A 24,261-nucleotide genomic window follows, 5' to 3' on the forward strand; every position below is an offset into this window, starting at 1 on the left:
CAACATCCAAAACTGTCCAGGAGATCATTAAGGAGGAGGTCTCTCAATACACAGAATCTACTTACGATGAAATATCCGACTATGATTATGATCAGTTGGAATCTGGCTCCACTCTGGAGATTAAGAATGTTGCAGATGACGTTGCTGAGGTGATTGTTGATGAAATCATGTCGCAAAAGAAAGATGATCTAGAAACAGCCCAGAGCACACCCTCTCTGAAGAAAGTGTCTGAAAGGATTAAGACATGCGCTGCAAAGCAGTTTGCCCAAGCGTCCATTTGTCATATTGTGGGCAGACTGAATAACAAGTACTTTGACAGCCTTTACAACCCAGCCTTTGACAAGGTTTTAAGTAGGCAGTCAATGCAATCTGTCATGAGTGATATTGACACTCTGCTTCCAGCAGCAGTTGGTGAGATACAGCAGGGGCAGAATGGGTCTCAATGGATGGATGATATTTTCAGTGGTGAAACCCTCGAGTTAACCAACAAGCTGAATAATATCCTCAACAATCACATGAGACCACATGAGATGAGGATGAGATTTAAGATTACCTCACGACCAAAAGCCTCACAACCACAGTGCACAAGCATAACGGTTTGTCCGCCACGTGCTATCATATCAGCTGACATCCTAACCCTAACCCCATTTTTAACATATTTTGGACGACATACCAAAGTATGACTTTGTGTCTTTTTTTTTTCTCATATTTTGGACGATATACAAAACTGAGTTTTTAGGTGCTTTCTAGCGACATTTTGACGTTTTTAACATATTTTGGACGACATACCGAAGTATGACTTTTTTCATTTTTTCCTCATATTTTGGACGATATACAAAAATGACTTTTTAGGTGCTTTCTAGCCACATTTTGACGTTTTTAACATATTTTAGACGACATACCAAATATGACTTTTTTCTCATATTTTGGACGATATACAAAACTGGGTTTTTAGGTGCTTTCTAGCGACATTTTGATGTTTTTTACATATTTTGGACGACATACCAAATTATGACTTTTTTTCCTTTTTTTTCTCATATTTTGGACGATATACAAAACTGAGTTTTTAGGTGCTTTCTAGCAACATTTTGACGTTTTTAACATATTTTGGACGATATACAAAACTGTGTTCTTAGGTGATTTCTAGCGACATTTTGACGTTTTTAACATATTTTGGACGACATACCAAAGTATGACTTTTTTTCATTTTTTTCTCATATTTTGGACGATATACAAAACTGTGTTTTTAGGTGCTTTCTAGCGACATTTTGACGTTTTTTAACATATTTTGGACGACATACCAAAGTATGACTTTTTTTTCATTTTTTTTTTCATATTTTGGACGATATACAAAACTGAGTTTTTAGGTGCTTTCTAGTGACATTTTGACGTTTTTAACATATTTTGGACGACACCAAATTATGACTTTTTTTCATTTTTTTTCTCATATTTTCGACGATATACAAAACTGAGTTTTTAGGTGCTTTCTAGCGACATTTTGACGTTTTTAACATATTTTGGACGACATACCAAAGTATGACTTTTTTTATTTTATTATCTCATATTTTGGACGATATACAAAACTGAGATTTTAGGTGCTTTCTAGCGACATTTTGACGTTTTTAACATATTTTGGACGACATACCAAAGTATGACTTTTTTTATTTTATTGTCTCATATTTTGGACAATATACAAAACTGAGTTTTTAGGTGCTTTCTAGCGACATTTTGACGTTTTTAACATATTTTGGACGACATACCGAAGTATGACTTTTTTTCATTTTTTTCCTCATATTTTGGACGATATACAAAAATGACTTTTTAGGTGCTTTCTTGCCACATTTTGACGTTTTTAACATATTTTAGACGACATACCAAATATGACTTTTTTTCATTTTTTTTTCTCATATTTTGGACGATATACAAAACTGAGTTTTTAGGTGCTTTCTAGCAACATTTTGACGTTTTTAACATATTTTGGACGACATACCAAATATGACTTTTTTTCCTTTTTTTTCTCATATTTTGGACGATATACAAAACTGAGTTTTTAGGTGCTTTCTAGCAACATTTTGACGTTTTTAACATATTTTGGACGACATACCAAATATGACTTTTTTCATTTTATTTTCTCATATTTTGGACGATATACAAAACTGAGTTTTTAGGTGCTTTCTAGCAACATTTTGACGTTTTTAACATATTTTGGACGATATACAAAACTGTGTTTTTAGGTGATTTCTAGTGACATTTTGACGTTTTTAACATATTTTGGACGACACCAAATTATGACTTTTTTTCATTTTTTTTCTCATATTTTGGACGATATACAAAACTGAATTTTTAGGTGCTTTCTAGCGACATTTTGATGTTTTTAACATATTTTGGACGACATACCAATGTATGACTTTTTTTATTTTATTATCTCATATTTTGGACGATATACAAAACTGAGATTTTAGGTGCTTTCTAGCGACATTTTGACGTTTTTAACATATTTTGGACGACATACCAAAGTATGACTTTTTTTATTTTATTTTCTCATATTTTGGACAATATACAAAACTGAGTTTTTAGGTGCTTTCTAGCGACATTTTGACGTTTTTAACATATTTTGGACGACATACCAAAGTATGACTTTTTTTCATTTTATTTTTTCATTTTTTGGACGACATACAAAACTGACTTTTTAAGGTGCTTTCGAACGACATTTTGACGTTTTTAACATATTTTGGACGACATACCGAAGTATGAGTTTTTTTTAATACATTTTTTCATTTTTTGGACGACATACAAAACTGACTTTTTAGGTGATTTTGAACGACATACCGAAGTATGACTTTTTTTTCATTTTTTGGACAACATACCGAAGTATGACTTTTTTTAAATATATTGGACGACATACAAAACTGCCTTTTTAGGTGCTTTCGAGCGACATTTTGACGTTTTTAACATATTTTGGACGACATACCAAAGGATGACTTTTTTAAATTTTTTTTTTTCATATTTTGGATGATATACAAAAATGACTTTTTAGGAGCTTTCGAGCAACATTTTGACATGGGGGAAATCCTTACCCTTTTCCCAAAAATATCACCTCAGTTCAACCTGAAAATCAAACCAGACACTTAGTTTTGTGCTGGAGATGTCAAGGAAACTACCCTCCTGGTTCATGTCCACATTACCACTCACCTGGCAATTTCACTAATTATCACCAGCAGCAGGTGCCTAAGCGTCAGAAGCTCTAGCCTATGGTATGGTTCTTGGTCTTGATTTCATTTGTAGTGTCGGTATGATAATAAATGTGGCTGACAATGTATACAGTTTCAAGTCCAACCCCCCTGTTACTTATCCCTTTCAACCAGGCAGTGCCCATCCCCCAGGAAAAAGAGCTCATGAAAATCAATCAAACATCCGAACGTCAAAGACCAGTCCAGTATGGAATCTTTCATTGATAAGCTCTGTTCCACCTCCCATTCTTTCTCTGGAACCGGTGCGACTGGAAGCCAAAGATTACATCAACCTTGCTGTGTCACATGCTCACTTGCAAGATGGAGAGAAGAAACAGTTACGACAGCTCCTTGAGTCTAACCCACAGGTCTGCACCAATCAGCCTGGAAAAACTGATATTCTTCAGCACACCATCTATACTACCAACAGTGTACCCATCAAACAAAGGCCTTACCGGATGAATCCTGGTAAGCAAGCCATTGTGAAAGAACAATTAAGAGATATGATTACTGCTGGAGTTGTTGAACCTTCCTATTCTGCATGGGCGTCCCCTGTAGTCCTACCACCGAAAAAAGATGGAGGGACATCGATTTTGTGTAGATTTTCGGAAAGTCAATGCTGTCACTGAAACAGACGCATATCCTCTCCCAAACATAAATGAAATACTGGAGTCCCTTTCTGGAGCCTCCCTTTTCTCCACAATTGATTTAAATAGTGGATACTGGCAAGTACCCATGGATCCTTGCAGTAAAGCAAAAACTGCCTTTGTCACTCATTCTGGCTTGTATCATTTCAATGTCATGCCTTTCGGTCTCAAGAATGCCCCAGCCACCTTTCAACGACTAATGGAAAAAGTCCTGGAGGGCCTACGGGGAGAAATCTGTTTAGTCTATCTAGACAACATAATTGTTTATTCATCATCTGTGACTCAGCATCTTGAACGTCTGCGAACTGCAATAGATCGACTCCAAAAAGCTAATCTGACCATAAATCTCAAGAAGTCTAGATTCTGCCTGCAAGAACTCAGATTCCTGGGACATATTGTCTCTGGTCAAGGAGTCAGTGCTGATCCTGACAAAGTCGAGGAAATTAGGTCCTATCTAGCACCGACCAACCTCAAGGAGGTTTAGAGTTTCTTGGGGCTTGCCGGATGGTATCATAAATTTGTACCAGACTTCTCAAAAATTGCTGAGCCCTTAAATGATCTCAAGAAAAAAGGAAGATCTTTCTTCTGGAGTCAAGCATGCCAGAATTCCTTTGACAAACTAAAGATCAGTTTGATCTCACCACCTATCTTAGGCCACCCAAATCTTAACTTTCCTTTCTTTGTCTATACTGATGTAAGTAATACAGGTCTTGGAGCTGTGTTGACGCAGAGAGCAGAGACTGGAAGCGAAGTTGTTCTTGCTTATGCCAGTCGAAATTTAAACCGAGCTGAGAGAAATTACTCTAACAGAAAAAGAGTGCCTTGCAATAATTTGGGCTCTAAAAAGATGGCAACACTATCTGGAGCCAAATGTCTTTACTGTCATTACAGACCATTCTGCCTTGAAATGGGTCCTCTCATCAACAAAAACCACAAGTCGTTTGATCAGATGGGCACTAAGATTGCAACGGTTCGACTTTATTGTGGAATACAGGAAAGGAAAACTAAATGGTGCTCCTGATGCTCTTTCGAGGATCCCCCCTTTCAGCCAGTGCTGCCTGTACTCTAATCAAAAAGATGGGAATATCCCTATTTCCCTGGAAAAAGTTTGGGACGAGCAACATAAAGAACCTAATGTGGAGAAAATCATGAAGCAGCTAGCTGACAACCAAAAACTGAAACAGGATTTTGTTGTCCTGGAAGATAAACTATATCACAAAAAACAGATGGCAGAAAATCAGATCCACTATAGGCTCTACATTCCCCAGAGTCTGGTTCAGGAGATACTTGAAAACTATCACGAGAATCCATTAAGTGGACACGCAGGTATCTTCAAAACCTATAAAAGGCTTTATGAAGTAGTGTATTGGCCGGGAATGTGGACAGATGTGAAGAACTTCTTGAAAAACTGTGTTGTTTGCCAAAGTATCAAAGCAGGTAATCAGAAACCTGCTGGAAAGATGCAACAAACCTCTGTCAAAGGCCCTAATGTGATGTTAGGCATTGACCTTATGGGTCCACTACCAAGAAGTTCAGAAAGAAAGGAATACCTATTAGTAGTAGTAGATTACTTTACCCGCTGGGTTGAGTTTTCTCCTCTGCAAACTGCTACAGCAAGGACAGTGGCTAAATTCCTAAGGAAGGAAATCTTTACAAGATGGGGCATACCTGATTACATCTTGTCTGATCGTGGTCCCCAGTTTGTGTCCTCTGTGTTCCGTGAACTCTGTGAACAATGGACTGTGACTCCCAAGCTTACCACAGCATATCATCCACAGACTAATATGACTGAGAGAGTGAATCGTACTCTTAAATGTATGATAGCATGTTATGTAAATGACAATCATGGTAAATGGGATCAGTACCTCCCAGAGTTCCGATTTGCAATAAACTCTGCTGTTCAAGAAACTACAAGGGTAACACCGGCAGAACTTCAAATTGGTAGGAAGCTCAATAGTACAATGGATAAAGTTCTGAAGGGAAAGATTTACCCACCTGATGCACCTGTTTATGATGTAGTCCATCAACTAAAACAACTCAAAGCAGATGTTGAGGAAAATATAAGGAAATCAAAAGAAAGGCAACTGAGGAACTACAACAAAAACGCCGTGATGTTGGATTCAAACCTAAACAAAGAGTCTGGGTTAGAAATTTCCCTCAGTCCCATGCTGAGAAGAAATTCACCTCTAAGCTGGCAAAAAAGTGGAAAGGACCCTACCGTGTAGTTCGACAACTTGGACCCCTAAACTATCAAGTTGTTTTGGAGGATTCCGGTCAGGATGTAAGAACGGTGCATGTCTGTAACTTAAACCTTTCTACCCTAGTGCTGAAGACTTGGAGAAAATGGAAAAACAAAGAGTACTAGACATCCTTCAGGAAAGCTCAGAGGAGGAAGATTTCCTAGGTTTCGAGATTGAGCCTGAAAAATGGATCCAGAACTCTGAGCCGCCACTAAGCGTGGTCTTGTCAAGAGGGGGAGAAGTGTAGCAGAAAAGGAGAAAACTAAAAAGACAGAATGGCCCTTTACTCCTCAACAGGAAAAGGAGGGGCGAGGGAGATGATAAATGGGACACACCTGTGAGCCAGAGAGAAGAGGGAAATTCAAACAAAGGCAGCATGGAGTGGAAGCATGTGAAGTGAGAGCAAATGTAGGAAGGAGATCATAAAAAAGATAAACTAGTTTCTGGAAAGCATGATCCCAGAACCCGCTGGATTTATTTCACAATCGTCCTGGACCATGAGGCAAGAAAGCTGATCCCTGGAGCCTGAAGTGGATTTAAAAAAACCATCTAACCTGCTCGGATTGGAACGTGATTCCCTCTTTCCTGGATGAACCAAACAAGCTAAGTATCCCTATTGAAACTCTCCTGGCTTCACCGAATTCCCTTGGCCTCTAGAAACTTCACCCCTCATCTTCCCTCTACCTGGAGATTAAAGGACCGCCATAAAGAACACACATTTCCCTCACTTTACCTTTTCATTGGACCCTAACTCCCCTCTCCAACAACCACACACACACACACACATATCCCTCTTTACAAATCGAATTATGAACTGAATGGCATATTATATACAAACGGTTTTGTTCCTGAACACTCTCTCCACACACACAATCTCACACTTGATCTGAACTCGACCTATACTCATCATGAACTCTTAATGGAAGCTTCTTTCATATGTTCATTTGATGGACGGTTAATTGTTCTTATTTGGAAATGAATTTGTTTGCATTGATTACTGGATATTTTGGTCAATATGAGTTCTGTCTGTTTATCAATTATACCTTTTTGATTTGATTGTTAACTTGATTGAATAATTCAATGGCATATATATTGATTAACCGAATTGATTGTTTGTGGTTTCTTTTCTTTGATGCCTTTTGTAGTTAGGTAAATAAGCTATCTGGGTTAACTCTCTTACCGGGAGATATTAACATTTTGACAGGTGAAGAAGCCCTGTCTGGTGCCCAACTCTTTAATTTTTTTAATTTAGAAAAACCTACGCTACAACCTTATTGAGAATGTCAGCAAACTATACAAGGAAACATTGTCATGTGGAAAAGAGATACATATGGGGTTATATTACAGACAATTTATGGATATTTATATATGTATATTCCTAAATCTTTTGTAATAGACAAGAGACCATTTCTTTTAAAGGAGTAAGGGCTTAAGAGGCATAAATAAAAACACCAAGAAATGAGGATATATTGAATATCTTTTTATTAGTTTACTGTTTTCTGTTTTTAAGTGTTTAATTCTCAAAGAAACAGAAATAATCATGAAAAGAGTTTGGAGAAGCACAATGAGGAGAAAAATCTACTGATGGCGCTGGATCTTTATGGTGGTGTCACAAGCAGATCTTTGAAGACAGAGACAATATATTTGTCCAGTGTTGGGTTTTCCATTTCCAATTCAAACAGCACACTTACAACACCGTGCCACTTTTTGCAGATTTTTTTGAAAACGGCTTTGTCAAGGTGTTTGATCATTTTTGGGGTGATCTCAAAATCTTCATCCTTGATTTCGACCCATATGTTTTCGAGTAGACGCTCGATGATGGTGTTTGGTGATCTGAGAGTGTTCGACAACTTTGCTTTAGCAAAGATCCTCGAAACCAGCTTCAGAACAATTATCCTGATGGGTAATTTCCTTCCTTCCACTGTTGGTTCTTGCTCTTCTCTGTATTCTTCATTGAATTCAGGAGTGGTCACCTTGCTTTCTGAGCCAGACCCTTTACCAGGTGCCGAAGGCAGACTGGCCCCACCGTTGGGGCCCTCTGACACAGCTTTTTCTAAAGTATGTGTTATCACCCTGGAAGTGAGAGTTTCTGTGTGTGAAGCCACCACCTCATTACTCCAAGGAAACACCACACAATGGCAAGGATGTCAGCTGATATGATAGCACGTGACGGACAAACCGTTATGCTTGTGCACTGTGGTTGTGAGGCTTTTGGTCGTGAGGTAATCTTAAATCTCATCCTATCTATGTGATTGTTGAGGATATTATTCAGCTTGTTGGTTAACTCGAGGGTTTCACCACTGAAAATATCATCCATCCATTGAGACCCATTCTGCCCCTGCTGTATCTCACCAACTGCTGTTGGAAGCAGAGCATCAATACCACTCATGACAGATTGCATTGACTGCCTACTTAAAACCTTGTCAAAGGCTGTGTTGTAAAGGCTGTCAAAGTACTTGTTATTCAGTACACTTCAGGACACTTTCTTCAGAGAGGGTGTGCTCTGGGCTGTTTCTAGATCATCTTTCTTTTGCGACATGATTTCATCAACAATCACCTCAGCAACGTCATCTGCAACATTCTTAATCTCCAGAGTGGAGCCAGATTCCAACTGATCATAATCATAGTCGGATATTTCATCGTAAGTAGATTCTGTGTATTGAGAGACCTCCTCCTTAATGATCTCCTGGACAGTTTTGGATGTTGCAGACAGAATACTTTCCCTGTCTTCTGAGATTGTCTTCTGGGATGAGGATGATGACTGACAGTCATCTTCATTGACCAGTTGTTGGTAGACCTTCTTTTTGCTCTTAGAAGGTGCACACATACGTTTAAGATTCCTCATGAGTCCTTTGATCATTTGGCCGGCCTGTTGAATCATACCTTGTAGTCTTTTTGGAGGTGTGACACGAGGAGTAGTTGCCTTCACACTGTCCACGCTCATGGAAAGGACAGAGTTGACACACTCTGCAATCTCTTTAGCAGTCAACTGCGTCAAATTCTCTGAACTTACAACATTGATCTCATCTGGAACATCAAGAGCCAGTGCAAAAACCTGAGGAAGTGTGTTGCCCAAAGAGCAAATCACACTCTTCTCAGTGTGCTAATGTCAAGGCCAGCTAGATTTATCAGTCAACCCACAGCCATGCTCTATTCAGAGTCAAACACACGTGTAGCACTGACCGCTAACTGACCACCTATTGTAATTATCCTCTGTTCAGAGTAAAACACACGTGTAGCACTGACTGCTATGATCCTGTTCAGAGTAACAAAAGTGTAGCACCGACAGAACAGACCACTAACTGACTGTTATTAACCCCTACGTTCAGAGTAAAACACAGTTGTAACTGTTACAGGTACCGGACTGTGGCACCCATAAACAGCTATTCTTTATTAACAATTTGTACTGTCCCTTTTTGGTTTTTAGAGCAGTTGCACTACTGTACAATAATTGTCTCTTCAGACACATGTTATCATGTTCACAGAACACACAAACAAACACAATTCAACCCTTTACACCATTCATCACTGTCTCTGTCATTGTGACATATTTGCATCATAAATGCACGCTCAATGATACCACAGTATCCCCAGGACAACACAACAGCCCAAACGCGTACACTTCAAACCTTTTATACACACAATGCAAAAATACTGAACTTATTCAACAGGAACAAAAACACACAAAATCTGCCTTTTCATATCGAGCTAACAAGCTAACTTTCTTAAACTAGCATGTTCGCTAACTACGTGCACCAGGTCACTCTGCCATTTCGGCTACACTCGGTGAGCACCAAACTCACATCAACACAAACACAAAACAAAGTTAATTCTCACTTTCAACCAACACAGCTGTAAATTCACTCTGTTTTCGTGACATGACAAACCTGAAAGACAGGAGACAAGAGTGAGAGACATGGAGACGTGGCTTGCCTCTGCTGAGTTCCTCACAGCTATGAGAAACAGCTCAGCTCACGCTAAAAAGTAGCAGTGCCTTGGGCCAGCCATGGTCTCACACTGACCCCTACTGACCGGGAGGTGCCGCAATAGCTCAATCATCTTGGTCGTGACTTTAGTTTTTGCGCTCAAAAATAATACAAAAGATCATAGTTCCAAAAGGCAAAAGAAAATACACATACTTAAAAGTTATTATTAACAGTGTTAGGTTTCTGTTAATATGTGCCCTTATACTGAAGTCTATGCTTTATTATGAAATGACTGGAGCGTGCGCAATAAAGGGAATCACTTCCGGTTCAAGTAAACACCGATCGGCTTGTGTTATTCCTCCGTGAAACAAGGATATCGGTGCCCGGTTATTCAACCCTTAATGATGGCAACCTAACAGGTTATAGGCCCAGGAGGAAGGTGGAAACCGATGGAACCGTTTATGATTCGACAGAGATGAAAAGAATCACAAGCTGTGGGAAACAAAGTTTTTGGGCCACATGCGACTTCTCGGACTGAGAGCGACCATCTTGGATATGCAGGACAATACATGACTTAAGTATAAATAAATAAATGTATAAATAAATAAGGAAAGAAATACAGAAATACAGAAATAAATACAAAAATGTATAAATAAATGTCTTAAATATATTTCCACATTTATTTATTTCTGTATTTCTGTGTCCGTATGCTAATGAGAAAGGCGGGCCTAACCTCAGTCTCATGCAGGATTGGTCACAGGAGTGTGGTGATCCAGTCCTACTACTTCTGCCTTTCAATGCTGACTGGTGTCCAGTAGCTGTTTGCAGTGTTGAGCCAGTTCACACTTAAAATTAACTAGTTCAAGTTCAGAGGGTTAGTTTAGGTTATTTTTTATTGGGATGATTTAGGTGTCGGTAGTCCTGAATGTGAGCGTCACGTCTCGTGTTGTACTGAGCACAAGGAGAGAGCAGAGAGGAGGAGGAAACAGAAACTCCAGCTCGGTACAAACCACCTGCAGCTTCTGCTCTGATCATGAAGCAGCTGATCACTGAGCAGATGTGAACAGAGAAACTCTGTGTTTTCACTGTTTCCACTGTTCTACAAAGTCACCGAGTGGCTGCTTCACGGTGACGAGCTCTGATTCTCACTGCGTGTGTCTCTGAACGAGTGAGTGACCACTCCCCCGGGGCCTGTGTGTATGTAGCTCAGTTGACCACTCCTGTTCGAGACTGAGGTTGGGACCTCCTACCTCATTTACATATGGACACATAAATACATAAATAAATAAATGTGGAAATAAATAAATGAATGTGGAAATAAATTTAAGACATTTCTTCATTTACTTCTGTATTTATTTTCGCATTTATTTATTTATTTCCACATTTATTTATTTCTGTATATCTGTGTCCATATGTAAATGAGGTAGGAGGTCCTGACTTCAGTCTCGGGCAGGAATGGTCAACTGAGTGATCCAGACAGAAGTAATCTATTCCTAGCGAATCTTCCTTGTATAGTAGTTAGCAAACTAGCGTTACATGTAATGGCTTCAACCGGGAGACCGCTGGCAGACCTGCTGCGGGATGTGGCTAATCAGCTTGAGAACTGTGAGTTTCTTTTGTTTATTTCTGTAAACAGTATAACTAACAGTTATATCCAACTTTTGCCAATGTATTGTATTACACTGAATTAGCCACCCATGTGGTGATCATCGCTTTGGTATTTTTTGTGCAGCGCCGGGTACCGGTAGCGTGCCAAATTCATCCACGCCGTCCCATAATATGACACCAAGGCACCCAGTGGATGGTAGGTTTCTGCAGTGAACAGTTTGTGAGGCTAAATCCCATCTGTGGACTAAGTTAAGATGCTGGTGATGAATGATTTGTTAAGTCATGCAAAGCCCATCACATTCCTGTTAAGTGTGCGATGCTAACGTTAACCAAGATAGCGTTAGTTAGCTTTCATTTGTAAGACTTGTCACTTCTCTTGATCCTAGCTGAGGTGTCAAGACTGTTTGGTCCATATACCCATGGAGGGAGAAGCTCGACAAGGCGGTGAACCCTTGGTGTGCCCACACTCTCCTCTTACACTCATTCCTTCTGCTGTGTCGAGAATAAAAGTGCCGACATTGTCCCCAACCGATTCGCCAAAGAGAGACTTGCTTCTGCAGGGTTAGGGGAAAAAGTCAGACATTTCAAGGTATGTTAGGCATCATGATGAGGATTGACACGTATGTGAATTTTATCCAATAAATAGAATGCAATTACCTTAAAAACATGGATATTTTAGACCAGTTATTTGCATTATTTTTCCTTTTCAGGTAGTCAAACAAATCCGAATGAATTTAGAGAATTTATTTTAGAGGCCTATCCCAAACTCAGACAAGGGGGTGGATTTGAGTTGCTCCGAATTGCTGGAACTACAAGAAGTCGCCAACTGATCCTCATCCCGTGTCCCAATGAGGGCTACCATGTGAGACATTTGAAAGATCCACAAAACCAGATTGGTCATGCTATTATTTTCATTCGACCACTCCAAAGGAACCTGGATCTCGAGCATGTAAGTTCCTCCCTTTAATACTGCTGTTCTTCCCTAAAATGCAGACTGTAAAATATTTCTTGTATTGAATCTTAAAATTATCTGTTTTTTACAGGTATGTCAACCAGAATGCAACAATGGGCTGGTTGGACCACCTGAGAAATGTATCACTTGTGGAGAGGAGTTTCCTTTTTCACAAATCAAAGCTCATAGTGATGAATGCATGAGGTACTGCCCTACAGAACTAAAACATATCATTTGTCAAGCACACTGCATGTGTAGTCATATATTTGACCCATTTGGCTGTGTGAGTCGTCCAACAAGTGTAAAGCATCCTGACTGTTGTGCGTGTATGTAGGATAAACAATTATAGCTATAAATGTATAAGAACACAATAGATGAGCTCTTTCTATACCAACCATCCTGTTTGTGTCTATCCATATTTTTCTGTCTTCAATAAGACAAACAAATGTGGTGGACACTGATCTTAAGGAAAAGTTTGATTTTAATATTTTTCGCCAGTTTGCAGTGTTTTTGTAATCATGTTACACAATATAAAACATACTAACCCTAATAACAAAAATTACCTCTTTTTACCCAAGACCACCACAGAGCAGTGGTGAGGGAGAGACTGAGGTAGGCACAGAAAGGGCCAGCTCCTCCCGAAGTGAAGGTATATTTGTGCGCACGTTGAGGAGATGACAGGAGAGTGAGCCGGCGAGGGCCAGCAGCTCAACCTACTCAGTGCAACCTCAGGGAGATGTGCCTGCTCCAGAGATAATTGATCTTGATCCCATTGAGGAGAGAAGCTTCTCTGGTTTGTTAAATATTTTGAACATTACATAAAATATTTCAATACATAGTTGCGCTCACATATCAATTGATCCAATATTAATTTGAAAATTTGTAAATCTATTTTTAGATTGGAAAATTGCCACCAATTCCAAAGAGGCAGCAAGGACATTCAAAGAAGACATTTTGAGTCAGCATGCAACCAGGAAAGCACTGAGTCTTACTATGGATCTTGGAGACAGTGCAGAGGACAGGGAAAGGGCAATCCTTTCTTTTTATAAGATGGCTAATGTTGAGTGGGCCTGCCCCTTGACATGCACCCTTAAGGGTATTGGTAACACACTTTTAAATCACTAAACACAACTTACTAACTTACTTGCAAATGATCAAATCCTATTTTCTGTTAACTTAAGTCTGTGCTGTGTGTTTAGATTTTTCAGGAGATCCAGCAATTGGCGATGGTGTGACTCCCCATTTCTTCGCAACCATCATGTCTAAACTTCAGCATGGTTTTGAGATGCATTTCGGTAAGTACAAATTATAATTTTCACTATATCATATATTTCACTTGTGTTTTATGACACACTCCAGATTCGACCACTGTAGATGTTAGCAGCTTCTTCTTTTGTTGCTATGTTAAGGTAACATTCCGTTGTCTGTCAGTGCATGGTTCTGTTTGGGTTGTACTGGTTCCAGGCTGAAACCAGATCACCCCAAGAATGTGAATGTAGCTTTTTTTTTAACCTGTAAGTTTCTGCAGGATAAAGTCAACCAGGTTATCCAGTGGCTGATTGACAATCCCTTTGCTATTGCTGTATGACAGTTGAAAATCTATGTGATTTGACTTTTCTATTTTAATTTAAGTGCCAGGAGGAACCCTTCTTTTTGAGGGTGAAAATGATCATCTGATACCCTCCACTTCCCATATCCTTTTGGAGAGTGACTTATTTGTTGTTGCTGGACGATTCATTTCTGCATGATGGGCCATGCCTGGGTGGACTGAGCCCAGCAATCCTGCATGTGCTCTTTGGTGGATCCCCAGAAGAAGCCACTATAGATATTAAAGGGGACATAGCATGCCCATTTTACCACAAGTTGATATGGTTCCTTGGGGTCTTAATGAAATGTCTGTAACATACTTTGGTCAAAATACCACAAGGATCATATAAAACAGCACCCTTTTTACCCTGTATAAAACAGCCCTCCACAGAGTGACCTGTTTTGAGTGCCTGTTCCTTTAAATGCTAATGAGCCAGCTCCCCCCTCCCCCCTCTCCCCCCATGATTTTAAACGATATAAATTACATATTTTATATGATATAAATTATCAAATATGCATCCCATACTTTGTATTCCCCTTCTGTTGTCCTGGAGTTTTAATTTTCCCAATCACATAATTAAATGTCCCCCTCTGCCCCCCCACTACAAGCACACAAGCAGAGAGAGAAAGAGGGGGCTATGAAGACCATCATTTACCCCCGAACCCCGACATTCAACGGGTACAACAACAAGCGGAGAAAGCAGAATCGCGGGCTGACCTTATATATACAGTCTATGGGGCTGACCAGCGGAGAAATGCTCGTCCCGTGTGAACAGCCAGGCGGCTGCGCGCTGGAGAACGGCGCTGCGCTGCCTCGCAGCGGCGCTTCCGCGTCCGTATACTCGGCGTAACTACTGTAACCCGGCGTAACTACTGTAACCCGGCGTAACTACTGTAACCCGGCGTACAGTAGAGCTGAACACTGCGGAAGTCTTCCACACAGCTGGCAGTGTGGAAGACCGCTGCGAGGCAGCGCAGCGCCGTTCTCAAGCGCGCAGCCGCCTGGCTGTTCACACGGGACGAGCATTTCTCCGCGCTGGTCAGCCCCATAGACTGGCGGTGGGGATGAGGTGGGGGGTGGGCCAAGACCATGTAGGGAGACTTCCAGTTCCTTGTTACGACACAATACACAGGAAGTGCAATCGAGTCGCTCAAGCATGACGTTTCTGACTTAGAGGAACTATAACAAAACGCGCGAGTGTTTTTTCCCCAGAGTTTTTGGGTTGGTAGACATGCCAGATACCCACATTAACGTGTAGAAGCACTAACAAAGTGGAATTTGCATGCTATGTCCCCTTTAAGGACTGTGCTGACCTTGACCTTGTGCTGACAAAATATGTATATTTTGTCAAGATTTTAAAATAACTAGGGCTAGGACAATGAAAATAATATTTTAAGTCAGGAAGAAATGATTAACAAATGCTTAAATATAAATTAATTAAATAAGAAAAAAAAACTTAATTCAGTATTCTTCCACAATCACATCATACAGTTAATATTTTCACCAGCAGGGAGTGCTAAACCAACAGTTTTACCATGTTATAAACTACTACCATGCTGACCACATGTAATTTTAATAAAATTGAAATGTTTGATGTGGTTTGATTTGACAACTTTGCTGATTTATGTACGGAATATTAATCTTGAGAAATCCAGAAATCTAATCGAATTGATTCAAATTTGTATTAGCTGGATGGCACAGCAGAGTTATCATCTGAAGAAAAGAGCATTATCAATGAGTTGGCACTGTCCTGGTATTTGCCTCCAGTCACATGTGAAAACAGGAGATGGCTGCTTGACAAAATGCTACTCCATGCTGGGAGTATTCTGTACTTAAGACTTCATATAAATCACACTAACTAATCAAGAGTTTTGATGAAAGACTGAAATTTGGCCTTCTTTTTGTCAGATACCTCCCAGATGTTTGTTGATGAGAAATTAATGATAGCTTATATGGCAATCGGTTGAAGATTAGTAAGGCTTCATGACTTTTCTGTTGTGATACAAATATTTTGCAGGTCCTAGGAAGAACCTTGAAACAAGTCAAACAGTTACGAAAGGGTTTAACTCAGTCAGCCTTTGCTGACTGAAAGGAAAGACACAATTCCTCTTCTCTTTCCAAGAGCGTCAGATTCAGAGTACACACCACGGGTAAGTGAACTCAGGCTGCTACTAATCATACAGTATCTTTCTGCAAAAACACTACTAACTCAGAAGTTACTATCTTAAACGTGTTTTGTTTTCTACCTTCTGGCAACCTCTGGTTTCAGTTTATTACACCAAAAATAACCTGGAGAGATCTGAAATATTTTGCAGATGAATAATCAGTCCGTGTTTGTTCCCTCTTACAAATGTTCTTTATCATTGGATAAGCAAGCTCTGCACAAAGAGAGTTGTTCTGAAGTCTCTGCGAGTTAATTTTCATAGAAACAACGGCTGCCTGAAAGGAAGGAAATCAATCCAAAAAATGATGATTTTGAAAACTCTCAACAGGAATGCAAAGTACTCATCATGGTCATCTTACACATGCAAAACCACCAGTATGGCCCTTCCAAAACTGCTTACCACCACATACTGATCAAATAACAATTGTAATTATTAGAATTAATAACTTATATTTCCTGTACTGTACTTTATTGTGCTATATATACACTCTGGATTGCTTGAAAAAACAAGTGTTAACTGATTGAAAAATAATGTATCTGTCAGATGGTCTTGGACAACATAAAGTGGCCAACACAGGATGAGGATGAGGACAGTGATGTCTCTTTGGAGGACACCTGTAGGATCACAGGATTCCTTCGCACATTTATTGAGAACGGTAAATTAATATTGGCATTACATTACTTTAAAAAAATGTCCTGAATCAACAATTTCTGTCAAATTATTTGCTGATAGCAACAGTGCACTCTGAAGATGTTACTGGGAATATGTTCAAATGCTAAATACACTTTGGATCAATGATCATTGAGTTTCAAATTTGTCTCATTTGTGCTGTTCTGCATGAGGTAACTATCTGTAGAAAGTATAACAAAACCTGTCCAATAGCCTTAATGCAGTGTTCTGTTTTTGGTAGCATCTCCAAACTTCCTTGGGAAACTCCTGCAGTTCTGGGTTGGATGGAGTGTGCTTCCCAGACGCTTGGATGTTGAGGTGGTGGAGAGCAACTTCCCCAAGTCTTCCACCTGCTTCCACCTGCTGAAAATTCCAGGACATTACAAAGAGTATGGTAACTTTGAAAGAGACATTCTCGCTGCTATTTGTAGCACTGACACTGGGTTTGGAATGGTCTAATGAGACAGTATAGTTTCGCCACTGTATAACACTGGTGCAATAAAGCCAGCATGTTTGTGATATAGTACAGCATATGTAATTTACTTCATTATGCCTCTGTCAGTTAATCACACTGTTCACTAAGCAAAATTGTTTAAAAGCCAGTGGTCGCTGTTCTTCAATTAAATATATTGTTCTGAAAAAAGATGTAGCAGCTCCTTATTTCTAATTATGTTGAAATCACCTCATCCATATGAAACAAATGTAATATCTATCAAAATATTGCAATTAGAACTGCGCTAAAGCAAAGCACTGGTGTCTTTATGTAACTCACACATTCTGCATCATGGAGCTTGTGAGGCAGGAATTTACTGGAGCATTTCTGATAATAAGCTCACAGTTTGGACATAGACATCCAAAACATCGGACAGAGGGCCACTGGGGTCTGGTAGACTTTCAGCTTCCTGTTCAGTCAGTGAGCGCTGCAACACCAGGTTGACGGTGACCACATGGTCCAGTCCAGTCAATTCCAAACTCCATGTCAACCTGCAATTGGACGAGCTCTTGTTAAAGGGTTAGTTTAGCCAAAATCTCAGTTAAAATGGCAAAAATCCTTAGAGAACTATAAGCCACATTCAGTCAATTAGATTTACAGGAAACAACAGTTTTATCATCTCTTGGGATTCTGGATAAATCTTCGATGAATAACATTGGCATCAAAAAGAGAGATTGTTTATAATTCTCCAAGAGCCAATGAATTAATTTAGAGTACTGATGCAGGTTTACATTTACTTTGGAATAGACCTTTCCTGTATTATTTTCCACTGCTACATGCTGTTACAACAGTAAACAGTTTTTGTAATTTCCAATAAAGTTGTGAGAATGTTGACATTGTTCCATGTAGGACAGTTATAGTAAAAATAAAATTGCCTGTATGGGGTCCGGCTGTGCCTCATGTTCATGGCGAGTCCACAGTTGCAACAGGGATTGGTTTCCCTCAGCGCGTAGTCGGTGGCAGTTCCAGCCATGCTGGAAAAACTGAAGGTGCTTCTGTATGTGGGGCAGAAAGCACCAGTGCAGAGCATAGAGATGGATCTCGTTGTCAGGATTAAGAAGACCTTCTTTCTCAAGGTTAGTAAAGATGGTGTAGAAGAGATCAAGCACTCCCACATAAATGTCTCTCCAGAGCCTCTCTATTCTGATGGGGAAAAAAGTAGCGTTCCTACAATAAACAAAAACAACATACACAGGGAAAATACAACTTTTTATCTTTTACCTAGTGTTGGAATATGGCAAGACTGGCATTGATGGTAAGCACGGTAAATAACAATGAAATAAATTGAAAGTCCTGTTTTTCATCTGTCCAAATGGAAGTTAATGACAAAATATTTATATATATTCGTCAATTTGATTATTGTATTAAGATAAGACTTGAAATGCTATCAACTGATTCTTTACTGAACAGAATGTATGGATAATAACAGTGAGAAATAGGTCAAAACTTCAGCCATACCCAAAAAAGTGAAACAAGTGTTATTTTGATGTTTTAATGACAGATGAACCTTTGATTATGGACACTCCTCCCAGCAATGTGGGAATTCCTGTTCAGTCCTCTGTTAGCCACGATGTAGCGTGCAACGTCAACATTTTCCCCGCCTTTATCTGACCTCACACGTGATGAGGTCAGACAAATGAATTGGCTTTTTGAGGGCTTTCATTTTAATTAGGGCCCGAGCACCGAACAGTGGGAGGCCCTATTGAAATTGTAAGGATTATTATTTTAATTTTTTTATAAGTTTAAAGAAAATTAGAAAGGAGGTGAAAATGTACGTATTCTGGAGTACTTTTAATTTTGTATGTCGTCCAAAATATGATAAAAAAGTCATACGTCGGTATGTCGTTGGAAATCACCTAAAAAGTCAGTTTTGTATGTCGGGCAAAATATGATAAAAAAGTCATTAGAAGTATGTCGTATGTCGTTCGAAATCACCTAAAAAGTCAGTTTTGTATGTCGTCCAAAATATGAAAAAAAAAAATCATACTTCGGTATGTCGTTCGAAATCACCTAAAAAGTCAGTTTTTAGGTCGTCCAAAATTTGATAAAAAAGTCATACGCCGGTATGTCATTCGAAGTCAGTTTTGTATGTCGTCCAAAATATGAAAAAAGTCAACCGTCGGTATGACGTTCGAAATCACCTAAAAAGTCATAGTTTTGTAGTTCGTCCAAAATATGATAAAACCGTTCGAAATCACCTAAAAATTCATAGTTTTGTAGGTCGTCCAAAATATGATAATAAAGTCATACTTCGGTATGTCGTTCGAAATCACCTAAAAAGTCAGTTTTATATGTCGTGATCGTATCTTGAAATGGTTCGCATCAATCGAATCACAAGAATCTTAGCTTTCCAAAGATATGTTGCATCAGTACCTAGCTATACGAAGCAGTTGTGTAAATAACAAAGTTTGACGCTTATCAGGATTGTTAAGAGGTTAATCTGGGCAACCATTGACTACTAATAAAATATTTAAACCTGCAATTCTCCACTTGGGAGCAGGTGAAACGAGCTGTAAACACAACTGGCAAACATGGCAGCAAACAGTTGTACATTTCCACATACAGTGGATACATATCAACATTATCATTCATTTGAAGTCATGTTTCTGTCCACTTGTTGCATCACAATCCAAACTTCCGTCTCTTTTAGCTCTGTTTTTGGTCTCCAACTACTCCTGAGGGAAATATCTATATCTTTTCCTGCTAAATGTTCCACTATATTCACCAGTTAGTCTACAGCTAACTGGCTGTTTGCTGTTTGGTGCTGAGCAGGTACTGTACAATGTTTTTTTTGAGCTTTTTAGAGCAAAACAGCTGCCTGCTGCAGCCAAAAATGACGCTATGAGAGCACTGAGAGTGAATAAAAACAGTAAACCAAAACAATGAGCTCCAATATCTGTAAAGCTTAGGGGAATTAAAGAGTTGGGTGTTATCTTATCTCTGCGTACATCACAGCGAGCAACAACAAAAAATGTTAAATCGTTTTCTTAACAATTCATTGTGATTAACCATTTAAATCAATTTTCAATTAGCACCTGTGCCCTTGTCATTTTTTTAGGACTGTTGCTTTGGTGCTACAAGTTCCTGTGCACTGGGTCCATGGACATTGAAAACTTGGACAAAAACCATCTGGGAGATGATCAATACACTGATCTCTTATCAAGAGTAAGAACAAAAGACCCGCCTCAAGAGTCGTGCCACATTAGTTTTATAGGAGGGGGCGAGGAGGAGGGGGTTGTTTGGTGATGAAAGCTGCCTCCATATACGTCACCTGCCTCCAGATCAGCCAATAGCAACATTCCATTGCAATCAACCAGTAGAGGGCAGTGGCTATGCATATTTATGTAGAATTCAAATACTTTGCACTAAAATGTCAATATATGGACCTGAATCTATCAACAACACCACTAAATACCCATATACACTGGTTTTCAGCTGAAAAAAGTGGTTTGGGGGTTTAATTACTCTGTAAATATACCAAGCGAAATTACAGTTAGTCTTCGTAACATAAGCCTTTGTTGACATAAACTAAAGACTAATCAGCAGTCTAGATCTGACAAAACATGGAGACAACCAAGATACGATCACACTTTATTGATCACCTGGAAGAAAATTTAGGAATTGAACAGATCAGGGCACCGATTATCTCTGTCACTCATACAATCCTGTTATCAGGAACAGGCCATACAATAGTCAACATACCTGTAGCTCGAATTGTGTCATTCTTGAAAAGTTAGCAATATAGCTTGATGTGTATGTTGACAACACAAAAGCTGTTAGCTGTCGGTTTTAATTTCAGGTGGAGGAAGCCACTGAGACAACAATTCAAGGTCTCACAGAGGAGATCTTGAATGGTGGGTACACAGGATCAATCACTTTGGAGAAAAAGGATGAAATAATCTGGTATGTTGGAGGTGCTGGTGCTTAAAAGGGGACATATCATGAAAATTCCACTTTGTTAGTGTTTCTACATGTTAATTTGGGTATCTGGCATGTCTACCAACCCAAAAAACGTTATGTTATGGTTCCTCTAAGTCAGAAACGTCATGCTTGAGTGACTGGAATGAGCTTCCTGTGTATTGTGTCGTCACAATACACTGGAAGTCTCCCTACATGGCCTTGGCCCACCCCTCACCTCATCCCCCCCGCCCCCCCCACACGTTACGCCGGGTTTACACCAGACGTGGAAGCGCCATTCTCAAGCGCGCAGCCGCCTGGCTGTTCACACGGGACAGGTTCCCGTGCGGTTCGCACGCATTTCTCCGCGCTGGTCAGCCCGCGATTCTGCTTTCTCCGCTTGTTGTTGTACCCGTTGAATGTCGGGGTTCGGGGGTAAATGATGGTCTTCATAGCCCCCCACCCCTCTCTTTCTCTCTCTGTCTATCTGCTTGTGTGCTTGTAGTGGATGGGCAGAGGGGGACATTTAATTATGTGATTGGGAAAATTAAAACTCCAGGACAACAGAAGGGGAATACAAAGTATGGGATGCATATTTGATAATTTATATCATATAAAATATGTAATTTATATCGTTTAAAATCATGGGGGGAGAGGGGGGAGGGGGGAGCTGGCTCACTAGCATTTAAAGGAACAGGCACTCAAAACAGGTCACTCTGTGGAGGGCTGTTTTATACAGGGTAAAAAGGGTGCTGTTTTAAATGATCCTTGTGGTATTTTGACCAAAGTATGTTACAGACATTTCATTAAGACCCCAAGGAACCATATCAACTTGTGGTAAAATGGGCATGCTATGTCCCCTTTAATTGTACTGTTTCAGAATCAAAAATGTGTACCTGTGTGTGTGTGTATTGGCATGAAAGTTTCTAGATTTCAAAAACCATAAAAGCTACAACACTACACTTTGGCATCATCACCTGACAACATGGTCAAGCTATAACAATCACTTTTTCATTACATGATTTAACCATCGTCCTATTGAGACAAAGTCATCGTGTCACTGTATTACGTATAAACGTATGCCTGACCAGACTTTCTGTCAATTTCTTATTCCCTTTAGCTGCTATTGTGCCACAACTGGGTTCCCATGTTTTGGGAGTAAAATGGCCTTTGTTAATGAAATACCATACACCAACTGCTGATTAAAAACATTTGGTGGCTATACATGGATCTACACATATGAGTAATGCTGCAAAATTTGGTTTCATTGTATTCCCAAATAACATTACATTCTCCATGAAATCCTTAAATTGAAGTATTCTGTGATTAACCATGTTTATGCTTGTTTTAAATGTTTCTACATGCGTGTTTGTGTGTTCATGTGATTTATTACAAAAACAGTGCTGTTTCCAATTCTGCTGCAGATAAGGGATGGCTTGAAGCTGTATGGCTTGTGTGATATCATGGCCAATTACCCAGATATCTGTCAGCCTTTGTTTGTGCCAGGGGTAGAAATGATACTAAGTGCAGCATAGATACAAGTTTAAGATTCATATTTTCTGTTGCATCATGATAGTCTTTTTTCAGTTCAATATGACTTAGAAGTTGAGTTCAAATGGTTTAGTCTGTGTGCTTCAGTTAGTCCTAAATGCAAGAGTGACAAGTGCTCTACTTACTTGTTTACAATAAATCCAACTTCTTACACATGAAACTTTACCATCATTAAATACCATAAGGATAGGGGAGGTAGGAGAACTTATCTCCAGAGTATCACTTAAATGGGATCGCAAACCAGACAAACATTAGCATTACTTGGGGATGTGGCAGGATCCTTGTTAGAAGTAAGTATGATCGCAAGGTCAATGTTACCAACTGATTAATAAATTATTAGTAATCAATTGATTACTGCATTGCCACATAATCTGAACACTGAGAATTAACTTTTCAGTGCAACATGTAGGTGTTTTTATATGACTGTGCACATTACCAAAATAGAAGGATAATACAATTTAGATAAATCCTCTTTAAAATGAACAACTTTACCCACCTGAGTGTGGTTGAAATACATGGTAATAGGACACTCACCTGAAACCATCTGGATTTCAACAGTACTGCTTCATGCTGAAACATTATACCAAAAAAAGGCAATGTTAGATGCACCCCCAGTCTCTCAAAAGATACAAAATTACAAAATCAATGACTTTGGCAACTGCTACACCTCCCATGTAGTCTACGTGCTTAAACATCTTAGGTACCTCATGAATGATGGACAAAGTAAAGGCCAAAGGAGCGCTGTAGCAATGTACAGTATAATACAGCATTTATAAGGTCCAAAACAATGGATTATTCTCAAGAGGTTTTGGTATGAGGTTGTTTTTATATTGAATCTTTATATATACACTGAAAACTGGATTGTGCTAATGGGTCATCTGCTTTCATTTGACAGGCTGATGCATATTTCACCAACTTTATTGGTTCACAAATTCAAATAAATCAAATATAACAGGTTCTATAATATATTACACATTTACAATATCTTGTCAGCTGTAATCTGTATCAGCTGAAAAAATTCCATATCGTGCAGTACTTAAAATGTTACAATCGATCTGTATTGCCTCTAATTTCAGATGAAACTGAATCAGGGATGGAGAAAGCTGCACCTCCCTCATTGTCTCCAAAATCATTTGTGCAGTGGATAACAAGGCAAGGCCATGTTCCAGTCCTCCAAGAAGACAAGAGATGTTTCAAAGTGAATGTAAAGTTCATCATCACTGCCAGTCAGATTTTGGGGAACACAGGATAAGCTATCGATCTGTTGCAGCTTGCACTAGCACCATCACCTTCTC

At 39.4% G+C, this 24,261-nt stretch overlaps 1 long non-coding RNA gene across 1 annotated transcript; it reads left to right on the top strand.

The window, feature by feature from the left end:
* The first annotated feature begins 12,374 nt into the window (after positions 1-12,374).
* Positions 12,375-14,428, top strand: LOC118114083. Its single transcript, XR_004697418.2, has 3 exons — positions 12,375-12,600; positions 12,695-12,807; positions 14,236-14,428. It is a non-coding gene; the product is annotated as an uncharacterized LOC118114083 (long non-coding RNA).
* The last annotated feature ends 9,833 nt before the right edge of the window (positions 14,429-24,261 follow it).

This window comes from Hippoglossus stenolepis, chromosome 8 (assembly GCF_022539355.2).
Source record: "Hippoglossus stenolepis isolate QCI-W04-F060 chromosome 8, HSTE1.2, whole genome shotgun sequence".
In the NCBI taxonomy this organism is placed as follows: domain Eukaryota; kingdom Metazoa; phylum Chordata; class Actinopteri; order Pleuronectiformes; family Pleuronectidae; genus Hippoglossus; species Hippoglossus stenolepis.